Genomic DNA, 13,824 nt, shown 5'->3' on the forward strand with positions numbered 1-13,824 from the left:
AGCTGTTAAATTTTGGGCTAGATAGATAACTAATATGTTGTATAACTACAATACAGGATTATTTTTATCTACTTATAAATTTTATATATATATATATTTGTAACTATATATAGTATATTTCTTAGTCCATTTGTGTTGCTGTAAAGGAATACCCAAGGCTGGGTAAGTTATAAAGAAAAGAGGTTTATTTGGCTCATGATTCTGCAGGCTGTGCAAGAAGCATGGTGCCAGCATCTGTTTCTGGTGAGGAACACAGGGTTCGTCCACTCATGGATGAAGGGGAAGGGGAGCTGGTGTGTGCACAAATCACATGGCAAGAGAGGAAGGAAGCAAGAGAGAGGGGAGGGAGGAGCCAGGCTCTTTTTAACAACCAGCTCTCACAAGAACTAATAGAGTGAGAACTCACTAATTACTATGGGGAGAACACCAAGCCATTTATGAGGGATCTCACCCCATGATCCAAGCACCTGCCACTAGGCCTACCTCTAACATTGGGGGTCAAGTTTCAACATGAGATTTGGAGGGGCCAAACCATATCCAAACCATAGCAGTATATAATAATTATACAATATAGTATCAACACAGTTATATTAAGATGAAATACTATAAATTACCTCATATATTAAATATTAATGTAAATTAGTAATAATGGCTAATATTTATGGAGAATTTATCATGTGTTAGGCTATGGTAGCTAAAAAGTAAGTACAGTATGATTATGCTACATAAATTATATACCTCCTTTGGAAAATAATACATTCATAGGAAAGCAGAGAGAAAAGAAGGAAATGAAAAGAAAAAATAAAGACGAGATAAGGGAGAAGGGACAGGACAGAAGGAAGAGACATGGAGAGTAAGAAGGAATCGGCTGGGTGCGGTGGCTCATGCCTGTAATCCCAGCACTTTGGGAGGCCGAGGCGGGCTGATCACGAGGTCAGGAGATTGAGACCATCCTGACTAACACAGTGAAACCCTGTCTCTACTAAAAATACAAAAAATTAGCCGGGCGTGGTGGCGGGTGCCTGTAGTCCCAGCTACTCGGGAGGCTGAGGCAGGAGAATGGTGCGAACCCGGGAGGTGGAGCTTGCAGTTAGCCAAGATCACGCCACAGCACTCCAGCCTGGGCGACAGAGCAAGACTCCGTCTCAAAAAAAAAAAAAAAAGAAGGAATCAAGAACCCCAGGATTCAGTTACCTCCCCCGGGTCCCTCCCACAACATGTGGGAATTCACCGAAGTTGAGATTTAGGTGAGGACACAGCCAAACCATCTCATTCTGTCCCTGATCTCTCCAAATCTCATGTCCTCACATTTCAGAACCAATCATGCCTTCCCAAGAGTCCCCCAAAGTCTTAACTCATATCAGCATTAACCCCAAAGTCCATAGTCCAAAGTCTCATCCAAGACAAGGCAAGTCCCTTCCACCTATGAGCCTGTAAAATCAAAAGCAAGCTAGTTACTTCCTAGATACAATGGGGTACAGGTATTGGGTAAATACAGCTGTTTCAGGTGGGAGAAATTGGCCAAGACAAAGGGGTTACAGGGCCCATGCAAGTCCAAAATCCAGTGGAGCAGTCAAATTTTAAAGCTCCAAAATCATCTCTTTGACTCCAGGTCTCGCATCCAGGCCACAGTGATACAAGAGGTGGGTTCCCATGGTCTTGGGCAGCTCTGCCCCTGTGGCTTTGCAGAGTACAGTCTCCCTCCCAGCTGCTTTCACAGGCTGGCGTTGAGTGTCTGCAGCTTTTCCAGGCACAAGGTGCAAGCTGCTGGTGGATCTACCATTCTGGGGTCTGGGGGGCCATGGCCCTCTTCTCACAGCTCCACTAGGCAGTGCCTCAGGAAGGACTTTGTGTGGGGGCTCCAACCACACATTTCCCTTCTGCACTGCCCTAGCAGAGGTTCTGCATGAGGGCCCCACCCCTGCAGCAAACTTTTGCCTGGGCATCCAGGCATTTCCGTACATCTTCTGAAATCTAGACAGAGGTTCCCAAACCTCAATTCTTGACTTCTGTCCAACTGCAGGCCCGATATCACATGGAAGCTGCCAAGGCTTGGGGCTTCCACCCTCTGAAGCCACAGCCCAAGCTGTATGTTGGCCCCTTTCAGCCACGGCTGGAGTGGCTGAGACACAGGTCACCAAGTCCCTAGGCTGCACACAGCACAGAGACTCTGGACCCAGCTCATGAAACCACAATTTCCTCCTGGGTCTCTGGGTCTGTGATGGGAGGGGCTGCCATGAAGGTCTCTGACATGGCCCGGAGACATTTTCCCCATGGTCTTGGGGCTTATAGGCTCGTTGCTACTTACGCAAGTTTCTGCAGCTGGCTTGAATTTCTCCCCAGAAAACAGTTTTTTCTTTTCTTTCTTCTTTTTTTTTTTTATATGGAATTTCGCTCTTGTTGCCCAGGCTGGAGTGCAATGACACGATCTCAGCTCACCGCAAATTCTGCCTCCCAGGTTCAAGCAATTCTCCTGCCTCAGCCTCCTGAGTAGCTGGGATTACAGTCATGTGCCACCACCTCAGATAATTTTGTATTTTTTAGTAGAGACAGGGTTTCTCCATGTTGGTCACGCTGTTCTTGAACTCCCAACCTCAGGTGATCTGCCCGCCTCGGCCTTCCAGCATGCTGGGGTTACAGGTGTGAGTCACCGCACCCAGCTGGGTTTTTCTTTTCTGTTGCACAGTCAGGTTGCAAATTTTCCAAACTTTTATGCTCTGCTTTCCTTATAAAACTGAATTCTGGCCGGGCGTGGTGGCTCACACCTGTAATCCCAGCACTTTGGGAGGCCCAGGTGGGTGGATCACGAGGTCAGGAGTTCAAGACCATCCTGGCCAAGATGGTGAAACTCCATCTCTACTAAAAAAATACAAAAATTAGCCAGGTGTGGTGGTGGGCGCCTGTAATCCCAGCTACTCGGGAGGCTGAGACAGAGAATTGCTTGAACCCGGGAGGCAGAGGTTGCAGTGAGCTGAGATTGCGCCATTGCACTCCAGCCTGGGTGACAGAGTGAGACTCCATCTCAAAACAAAACAAAACAAAACAAAGCCTGAATGCCTTTAATAGCATCCAAGTCACCTCTTGAATGCTTTGCTGTTTAGAAATTTCTTCCACTAAATACCCTAAATTATCTCTCTCAAGTTTAAATTTCCACAAATCTCTAGGGCAGGGGCAAAATGCCACCAGTCTCTTTGCTAAAACATAACAAGAGTTACATTTGCTCCAGTTCCCAGCAAGTTCCTCATCTCCATCTGAGACCACACAGCCTGGATTTTATTGTCCATATTGCTGTCAGCATTTTGGGCAAAGTCATTCAACAAGTCTCTAGGAAGTTCCAAACTTTCCCACATTTTTCTATCTTCTTCTGAACCCTTCAAACTGTTCTAATCTCTGCCTGTTACCCAGTTCCAAAGTTGCTTCCACATTTTCGGGCGTCTTTTCAGCAATACCCCACTCTGTTGGTACCAGTTTACTGTATTAGTCCATTTTCATGCTGCTGATAAAGACATATCCAAGACTGGGAAGAAAAAGAGGTTTAATTGAACTTACAGTTTCACATGGCTGGGGAGGCCTTAGAATCAGGAGGAGAAAGGCACTTCTTACATGGCAGCAGCAAGAGAGAATGAGGAAGAAGCAAAAGTGGAAACCCCTGATAAACCCATCAGATCTCATGAGACTTAATCACTACCACGAGAATAGCATGGGAAAGATGACCCCCCCATGATACAATTACCTCCCCCTGAATCCCTCCCATGACACATGGGAATTCTGGAAGATGCAATTGAAGGTGAGATTTGGGTGGGGACACAACCAAACCATATCAGTTCTCATGAGATCTGGTTGTTTGGAAGTGTGCTACCTCCCCGCCTCCCCGTGCTCCTGCTTTCACCACGTGAATGGCCTGCCCTTGCTTTGCCTTCCGTCATGAGTAAAATCTTCCTGAGTTCTCACCAAAAGCAGGTGCCGCTATGCTTCCTGTATAGCCTGTGGAATCATAAGCCAATTAAACCTCTTTTGTCTATAAATTACCCAGTCTTAGAGTCAAGTGGTGCCGTCTTGACTCACTGCAACCTCCACCTCCCGGGTTCAAGAGATTTTCATGCTTCCGCCTCCTGAGTAGCTGGAATTACAGGTGCCCGCCACCATGCCCAGCTAATTTTTGTATTTTTAGTAGAGACAGGGTTTCACCATGTTAGCCAGGCTAGTCTTGAACTCCTGACCTCAGGTGATCTGCCTGCCTTGGCCTCCCAAAGTGCTGGGATTACAGGCCTGAGCCACCATGCCTGGCCTCTGACCGGGTATTTCTTTAGAGTAATGCAAGAACAGCCTAATACAGTGACAGAGCTATGCTGAGAGCAGTGACAGGTAGAGGTACAGTGCTGGTCTTTCAAATACTCCTTACTGTCAAGTTTTCGTGAATCACTGATACCTTTCCATTTGAAGAGCATTCTCCTCAACTCCCTGAATGGTGCTATTTAACAAATTACACCAAAAACTTAGTGACTAAAACAACAATAATGATTATTTTTCTTGATTTTGTGTGTTGATCAGGCAGGAATTCTGCTTTACATAGTGTTAGCTGGGCTGCGGGGATGGCTGAATGGCTAGTTCGTGCTAGCTGCCAGTGGGAATCCCAAATAGGGTTGTTGGCAGAAGCCTCAGTTATCTTCCATGTAGTATCTCCACCAACTCAACTCACTCGAGCTTCTTTTTTTTTGAGACGGAGTCTTGCTCTGTCACTCAGGCTAGAGTGCAGTGTTACAATCTTGGCTCACTGCAACCTCTGCCTCCCAGGTTCAAGAAATTCTTCTACCTTAGCCTCCCCAGTAGCTGGGACTACAGGTGCGTGCCACCATGCCTGGCTAATGTTTGTATTTTTTAGTAGAGACGGGGTTTCACCATGTTGGCCAGGCTAGTCTCGAATTCCTGACCTCAGGTGATCCGCCCGCTTTGGTCTCCCAAAGTGCTGGGATTACAGGAGTGAGCCACCACACCCGGCCTCACTTGGCCTTCTGACAGCACAATCATGGGTTGAGAGAGTATGTGAAGAAACACATACCCAGGCACAGTCTCAGAAGTCCCCACCATGTTCTGTTGGTTCAAATAAGCCACAGGGTCGGTTCCAATTTAAGGGAAAGAGAAATAAACTCCACCTTTTACTGGGAAGAGTGGCAAAAAACAAACATGCAGTCATCTTTAGTCCTCCACAGCATCAGAGAAGTTAAGCCTCATCGTTTTAACAGACTAGGGTTAAGTGTCAGATAGTCAACATTTACATTTCGCCCTTTCCCTGAAGCCTAACTCACCTCTTCTCACAATTCTTTTTTTTTTTTCCTTTTTTTTTTTTTTTTTTGAGACGGAGTCTCGCTCCATTGCCCAGGCTGGAGTGCAGTGGCCTGATCTCGGCTCACTGCAAGCTCCACCTCCCGGGCTCATGCCATTCTCCTGGCTCAGCCTCCCGAGTAGCTGGAACTATAAGTGCCCGCCACCACGCCCTGCTAATTTTTTTGTATTTTTAGTAGAGATGGGGTTTCACCGTGTTTGCCAGGATGGTCTCGATCTCCTGACCTCGTGATCCGCCTGCCTCGGCCTCCCAAAGTGCTGGGATTATAGGCGTGAGCCACCGCGCCCAGCCCTTTTTTTTTTCCTTTTTTATGGGACCAGGGGTCCAGCGTCTCGCCCTGTTGCCTAGGCTGGAGTGCAGTGGCGATATCTCAGTTCACTGCAACCTCTGCCTCTCACATTCAAGCAATTCTCCTGCCTGAGCCTCCCAAGTAGCTGGGATTAGAGGCATGTGACACCATGCCCAACTAATTTTTGTGTTTTTAGTAGAGATGGGGTTTCACCATGTTGGCCAGGCTGGTCTCGAACTCCTCACCTCAAGTGATCTGCCCACCTCAGCCTTTCAAAGTACTAGAATTACAGTCATGAGCCACTGCGTCCAGGCTTTTGTCACAATTCTTTTTTTTTTTTTTTTTGAGAGGGAGTCTGGCTCTGTCTCCCAGGCTGGAGTGCAATGGCACGATCTTGGCTCACTGCAACCTCCACCTCCTGGGTTCAAGCAATTCTCCTGCCTCAGCCTCCCGAGTAGCTGGGATTACAGGTGCCTGCCACCGCACCCAGCTAATTTTTGTATTTTAGTAGAGACAGGGTTTCACCATGTTGGCCAGGCTGGTCTTGAACTCCCAACCTCAGGTGATCCACCCACCTTGGCCTCAAAATGCTGGGATTATAGGCGTAAGCCACCACACCTGGCCCTTTTCTCACAATTTTAAGAAAAGCTGTCACACAAGAACCTCTTTGTTGCTGAATAATACAGACACATTTCAGTCTTATTTTCTTATTTTCTGAAACATTAGTCATTGCTGACCAGTCCCTACTTTTGAAATGTCCCCTCCTCTTGACATCTATAATATCACAGTCCTTGTTTTCCTCTTAACACCTCTCTACTGTTCTTTTACATTTCTTTTTTCTTCTTCTTCTGTTTACTCTTAAGTGCTGGTTTTCAAGGTTTTGGCCCGGCCACCTCTCCTTTTACTGTACTTTCTCCCTCTCCTTAATCCACTCCCAACTCTTCATTTACCATCTATTGGTTTATTCTCCCAGATCTACGCTTCAGTCTAACCTCTATCTATCACCTAAAATAATCAAAAGGGTCAAGATCTAATTTCAAAACAGTTTATTCTGGTACAAAGAGTGGAAACATCAACTCCAAAAGAAGGAAGTCAGCTTTGTGAAGTCAGGAAGTTAAGGGTTCATTTATATAGACAGAGGAGCCTTTAGCAGGATTACAACTTTTTTTAGACAAGGTTGGCACATAGTTATAGCAAACTGATTTGTTATAAAAGTGTTTCTTTTTGGGAGAGTACATATAGTTGTTTTCTTGGTTTTTTTTTGTTTTTTTTTTTTTTACGGAAGTGTAATAGTCATGGGTTTTCTGTCATCTGGTCTAAGCAAGGCAGAACAACAAAGAAAAAGTTAATCTGTAACAAAGGTCATTAATTAAGAAGGCAGGAGGTTTTTGTCCCTGACGTTGTTAAATTTTCTCTAGTCATTGTGCAGGACAAGAAAAATAAGAAAACAAGTTAATCTATAATCTGAGAAACATGTTATAGCCATATGTGACTCAGATCAATCTCATCTCTGTCAAGGTTTAAATGTTTTGGGGGGTTCCAACAGCTTTTGTTTTTGAGACAGGGTCTCACTTTGTCACCCAGGCTGGAGTGCAGTAGCGTGATCTCAGCTCATTGCAGCCTCGACCTCCTGGGCTCAAGCAATCCTCCCACCTCAGCTCTCCCAGTAGCTGGGACTACAAGTGTATACCACCACACTCAGCTAATTTTTTGTATTTTTTTGTAGAGACAGGTTTTCACCATGTTGCCTGGGCTGGTCTCGAGCTCCTGAGCTTGAGTGATCCCCCAGCCTTGGCCTCCCAAAGTACTAGGATTATAGGAGTGAGCCACTGTGCTCAACCCCCAACAGCTTTTTTTTTTTTTTTTTTTTTTTTGAGACAGAGTCTTGCTCTGTTGCCCAGGCTGGAGTGCAGTGGCATAATCTCGGCTCACTGCAACCTCTGCCTTCCGGGTTCAAGTGATTCTCCTGCCTCAGCCTCCTGAGTAGCCAGGACTACGGGTGTGCACCACCACACCTGACTAATTTTTGTATTTTTAGTAGAGACGGGGTTTCACCATGTTTGCCAGGCTGGTCTTGAACGCCTGGCCTCAAGTGGTCCACCCGCCTCGGCTTCCCAAAGTGCTGGGATTACAGGTGTGAGCGACCACATGCAGCCCAACAGCTTTTAAATTATATTTATTTTTACAAATCTATGTCCTCAACTCTAAGTCTGAATATGCAATAGCACATCATTGTTTGAACATCCCTTAGGCACCTTGAGTCAGACAGGCTTTAATTACAGAAAGCCGACTCAGGAAGGGGAAAAGCTAAAGAAACTCTAGTCTGAGCCCCCAGGAGTGGCTACCAAGGGACTCTATTGCTTCTCCACCATCTAGGGGCCACCTTCCAAAATTGGAATGTCACCACTCGGGCATGAGAGCCACCCTGGCCGTGCTATAGTCCACACCAAGAAATCAGATGCTCACTCCTTGCTGCTCTTCTCACTGAGCTTGGTTTTTAATTCAAGTCTCATTCTAGGGTATACAGTCTGGAATCTAAATCACATTCAAACTCTAGCTGTAGGAGAGTCTTGAATATGTAGTTTTTCGTTTTCCACCACCTGTAGTACAGGAAAAGCTCAAGGAAAAAGTGTGGATAAATGTTGAGCAAGCTAAATCCCTAATAGCTCAACATGTCTGGGACAGAATTGTCATCTTCCCGCACAGTGCACCCCCACCCTCAGCTAAACTGGTGCCATGATCTACTAAGTTACACAGTTGAAATATGTGTGAATCATCCTCATTTTCCTCAGTTTCTCTCTTTGCCTAACTTGAGTCCCAGCACGTACACCACATCCTTTATCACACACACCACACCCTTAATCACTAAAATCCCATTGAGCCTACCTCCTTAATATTGTTCAAATCCATTCATCCTCTATTCTTTCCACACGGCTTCAGCTCTGTTCAGTCATTACTCTTAACAGAGTCCTAAGTGATCCCCCAGTTCCCATCCACACTTCCCCATCTTTGTGATACAAAGCAGCCAGAGTAATCTCTTTAGCACTAATCTGATTAAGTCATTCCCTGGTTTAAAAACTATAAAGACTCTTCATTATCCTTAGGATGTGGATGAAACTCCTTAGCATGACATACATAGCTATTCATAATATTTTTATGTTGTGTCATCAGTGCTCCAACCCACCCACCCCAGAACCTTTGCCCTTTTTTTTCTTCTTCTTTTTTTGAGACAGGGTCTCACTCTGTTACCCAAGCTGGAGTGCAGTGGCACAATCTCGGCTCACTGGAACCTCCACCTCCTGGGCTCAGGTGATCCTCCCACCTCAGCTTCCCAAGTAACTGGGACTACAGGCATGCGCCACCATGCCTGGCTAATTTATTTTTATTATTTATTTATTTATTTATTTATTTTTGTAGAGACAGCATCTTGCCATGTTTCCCAGGCTGGTCTCAAACTCTTGGACTCAACAATCAGCTCACCTTAGCCTCCCAAAGTGCTGGGATTACAGGTGTAAACCACCATGCTCACAAACCCAGCCTTGCCCCTTGTTTTTTAGCCATACTGAATTACTTGCAGTTCTTCAAAAGCTCAGAAGTCTTTCTTATTTTTCTTTTTTTTAATTAAAAATTTTTCTTAATTTAAAAATAGAGACAGGGTCCCACTATGTTACCCAGGCTGGTCTCGAACTCTTGGACTCAAGTGATCCTCACACGTTGGCCTCCCAAAGTGCTAGGATTACAAGTGTGAGCCACCACACCTGGCCGGTCTTTCTTTTTTTCTTTTCTTTTTTTTTTTTGAGATGGAGTTTCGCTCTCGTTGCCCAGGCTGGAGTGCAATGGTGAGATCTTGGCTCACCGCATCCTCCGCCTCCCGGGTTCAAGCGATTCTCCTGCCTCAGCCTCCCGAGTAGCTGGCATTACAGGCATGCACCACCACGATCTGCTAATTTTGTTTTTAATAGAGACGGGGTTTCTCCATGTTCGTCAGGCTGGTCTCGAACTCCCGACTTCAGGTGATCCGCCTGTCTCGGCCTCCCAAAGTGCTGGGATTACAGGCATGAGCCACTGCGCCCAGTGGTCTTTCTTATGTCTAAGACATTGGCAAATAATTTCAGTCTTTGAAAGAATGCTCTGCAGACAAGATGCTGCCAGAGGCCCTAACTTCTGGAATGCGGGGCTGTGTTCAGGAGAGACTGTTCAAGTTCTGTCTTGCATTTCCCTCATTTTGGTCACTGAGAAATGACATGGATTCCAGCTGGTGCAGGGGATGCAAAGGAAAATTAAGCTCATTTTTCAGGATGATCTGACATCAGATTTTTAACTGTTTAGCAGATTCTGCATTCTTTATGTCACTGAAGATGATTCAGTAGCCAGATAATAGCTACATAAAGAGGCTTGGTCAGGTTAGGAATTCCAGTAATCTTCAAGGGGTTGTATTAGTTGAAAAAACTCATTTGAGTGAGCAATACTTTCCAGCCATACAGAAGTTCACTGTGCTTGACCTTGGGATGGCCAGCCAGATGGAAGCATCCTGCCTCACCATCCGGTGAATTGAAGAGCAAACCAAAGAGCTCTGGAAAAATCCTTTCTCAGGAAGAAAGGGGCTCTGTTTTCTGAGCCATTTATTCTTTGTTTTTATTTTTGTTTTGAGACAGAGTCTCACTTTGTCATCCAGGCTGGAGTGCAGTGGTGGCATAATCTTGGCTCACTGAAACCTCCCCCTCTCGGTTCAAGTGATTCTCCTGCCTCAGCCTCCTGAGGAGCTGGGATTACAGACACCCGCCACCACCACCACGCCTGACTAATTTTTGTATTTTTAGTAGAGATGGGGTTTTACCATTTTGGCCAGGCTGGTCTTGAACTCCTGACTTCAAGTAATCCGCCCGTGTGGGCCTCCCAAAGTGCTGGGATTACAGGCATGAGCCAGTGCGCCCAGCCCATTCCTTCTTTGAAATGTGCAGCAGATTCCAGGAGTTGGAAAAGTTAAAGCCTTCCTTTTGCTTCAGAAGTTTCCAAGTACCCAGGAACTGAGTAATGATTCCATCTGAGAACTCGAGCAGCTTTTTGGACAAGAGGTAGCACAGCAAATCCTTGCCTTCTTCACACAGTCCAAGTGATGCACGGCCTCTTATCTACTATGTATTCTCTTTTAGACCACGAACAATAAGGTCTTGTATTCATATTTAAAAACCAAGAAAAAGATTTCTTCTCACAGCAACTAGTGAAAGATGAGGTGAGGCCTGAGCGAAGCCTGCGAGTCATCCTGCTGTCAGAGGCATGTGAACCAGAGCAACTCCATCTTGAATAGGAGCTGGGTAAATGAGGTTGAAACCTACTGGTCTACATTCCCAGATGGTTAAGGCGTTGTAAGTCACAGGATGAGACAGGAGGTCAGTACAAAATACAGGTCATAAAGACCTTGCTGATAAAACAGGTTGCAGTAAAGAAGCCAGCCAAAACCTACCAAAACCAAAATGGACATGAGAGTGACCTCTGGTACTCCTCACTGCTACACTCCCACCAACACCTTGACAGTTTACAAATGCCATAGCAACATCAGGAAGTTACCCTATATGTCAAAAAAGGGAAGGCATAAATAAGCCACGCCTTATTTTTTTTTTTTTTGGAGACAGTCTCACTCTGATGCCCACGCTGGAGCGCAGTGGCGCGATCTCGGCTCACTGCAAGTTCCGCCTCCCAGGCTCACGCCGTTCTCCTGCCTCAGCCTCCCGAGTAGCTGGGGACTACAGGCGCCCGCCACCACGCCCGGCTAATCTTTTTTTGTATTTTTAGTAGAGACGGGGTTTCACCATGTTAGCCAGGATGGTCTCCATCTCCTGACCTCGTGATCCGCCTGCCTCAGCCTCCCAAAGTGCTGGGATTACAGGCGTGAGCCACCGCGCCCAGCCAGCCACCCCTTATTTAGCATAGCATCAAGAAATAACCATAAAATTGGGCAACCAGTCACCCTCGGGGCTGCTCTGTCTTTGGAGTAGCCATTCTTTTATTCCTTTACTTTCTTGATAAACTTGCTTTTGCTTTGCACTGTGGACTCGCCCTGAATTCTTTCTTGCGCGAGATCCAAAAACCCTCTCTGGGGGTTTGGATGGGGACCCCTTTCCTGTAACACCGCTATACTGTCTGGGTTCAGGCATTGAAGTTATTGGACTGCAGAGGTCACTGCCTCATTCAGTTAAGATGAAAAGCGTCGCTAGAGATCTTCCTGAGACAGCCAGGGACTCTCATTCCCAGCAAAATGCCAATTAGGGCAGATTTTAATGTGTGACCTTGACCTTCATCTATTATGGAAAGGTCTTCTAAAAAGTTTTGTGTGCTAGATCTAAAAGATCCATCTAAAGGAAACAAACTTACAATGAAGCATTGTGTATTACAAGCCCCTTGTTCCTGGGGTCAGAGCTGCTGTTCTTCAGGTCTGGTCTTTTTTTTTTTTTGAGACAGGGTCTCACTTTGTCACCCAGGCAGAAGTGCAGTGGCACAATCTTGGGCTCAAATGATCCTCCCACCTCAGCCTCCCAAGTAGCTGGGACTATAGGTCCATACCACCAGGCCCAGCTAATTTTTGTAGAGATGGGGTTTCACCATTGCATATGGACACCATTCTTAGGCTGGTCTCAAATTCCTGAGCTCAAGCGATCCACCCTCCTCCGCCTCCCAAAGTACTAGGATTACAGACATGAGCCACTGTGTCTGGCAGTTCTGGTCTTCATATACCAGTGCTTTCAGGGCTGCTGCCAATGTAAACAAACAATTGTACAAAAAAAAAATATGTTGAATAAGTGTGGTATAATAAGAAATACATTTGGTCTTTGGGCCTGGTTCCTGTCACAGAGATCTTAAAATCCTTGGAATTTCCTGAGTGATAAGAGTGTCTTTTGTTATTCACAACAAGCCCCTGATCTTGCATAACCATCAGTCACACCTGAACTTGTGCTACGTTAATGCATGACGTAAGGTGTGGCTCCTATTCCGGATGAAACTGCTCACGTAAAGACCAAGGGATAAGAGGACTGGAACTATCAGCCCCACCCATTGACCTTCAGGAAGCAGGCAGGAGAGGGGGCTGGAAATAAAGCTCTATAAAAACTCATGAACAGTGGGTCTTGATGAGCTTCCGGGTTTATGGATTCATGGGCTGCTGCCAACTGCTAGGAGGGTGGTGTACTCTAACTCAGGGACAGAAGCCCCTGTCTGTGCTCAGGACTCTTGCAGACCTCTTTACCTGGCTGTTCATCTTCCATAATCAACTGGTAAGTAATATGTTTTCCTGAATTCTGTGAGGCATTCTAGCAAATGATGGAACTCAAGGAGAAGGTCATGGGAACCTCCAAATTTATAGCTGGTCAGTCGGAAGTACCGGGACTTTCAACTGGCATCTGGGTGGGAGCAGTCTTGTGGGACTCAGCTCTAAACTTGTGGGATCTGACATTGACTGCGGGTAGATAGTGTCAGTATTGAGTTGGATTGTAGGACACCCAGCTGGTGTTGGAGAATAGGTCAGTGCGGGGAAAAAAACTCGCACATCTGGTGTCAAAAGTGTTCTGTGTGAGGGTGTAAAGAAACAAGTGTATTTCTTAGAATACATGCATTAAAAAACACATAAAGTTAAAGGAATCAGAATTCTTCAAAGTGGAGGGAAGAACCTGTAGTTCCTAAATCGGAACACAAGAGGGCAACAAATAACCTCCAGAGTCTTGTCGTCGAACTGCTTTTCTTTCCAAGGGGTTTACACTTCCAGTTGATTGCTAATATAGTTCATGTAGCAAGAATATTGAACTATGCCTGACAGGATGAAAGTCTCCTAATAACTAAGACCTGTACTTCATTTATAGTCGGTTTCCTTCTCAATGCCAGGCACTGCGTTGAGTACTGATATTTTAAAATGATGAATCAGTCAAGGAGTCAAGAATTTAGTGGGAAATGGCTGGGCGCGGTGGCTCACACCTGTAATCCCAGCACTTTGGGAGGCCGAGGCGGGCGGATCACGAGGTCAGGAGATCGAGACCATCCTGGCTAACACGGTGAAACCCTGACTCTACTAAGAACACCAAAAATTAGCCGGGCGTGGTGGCGGGCGCCTGTAGTCCCAGCTACTCGGGAGGCTGAGGCAGGAGAATGGCGTGAACCCGGGAGGCGGAGCTTGCAGTGAGCCGAGATCGCGCCACTGCACTCC

At 46.1% G+C, this 13,824-nt stretch overlaps 1 protein-coding gene and 1 pseudogene across 1 annotated transcript in view; both read left to right on the forward strand.

Moving 5' to 3' along the window:
* The first annotated feature begins 221 nt into the window (after positions 1–221).
* On the forward strand, positions 222–10,750 carry LOC100989069 (Fanconi anemia core complex-associated protein 24-like; annotated as a pseudogene).
* A 1,890-nt stretch (positions 10,751–12,640) lies between these two features.
* Positions 12,641–13,824, forward strand: part of RIMKLB (ribosomal modification protein rimK like family member B) — a 103,929-nt gene continuing 102,745 nt past the window's right edge. The window contains exon 1 of the mRNA XM_024931281.5: positions 12,641–12,901. The gene's annotated coding sequence lies outside the window, so the exon portion shown is untranslated. The remainder of the gene's footprint in view (positions 12,902–13,824) is intronic.

Source organism: Pan paniscus, chromosome 10, assembly GCF_029289425.2.
Source record: "Pan paniscus chromosome 10, NHGRI_mPanPan1-v2.0_pri, whole genome shotgun sequence".
NCBI lineage: Eukaryota > Metazoa > Chordata > Mammalia > Primates > Hominidae > Pan > Pan paniscus.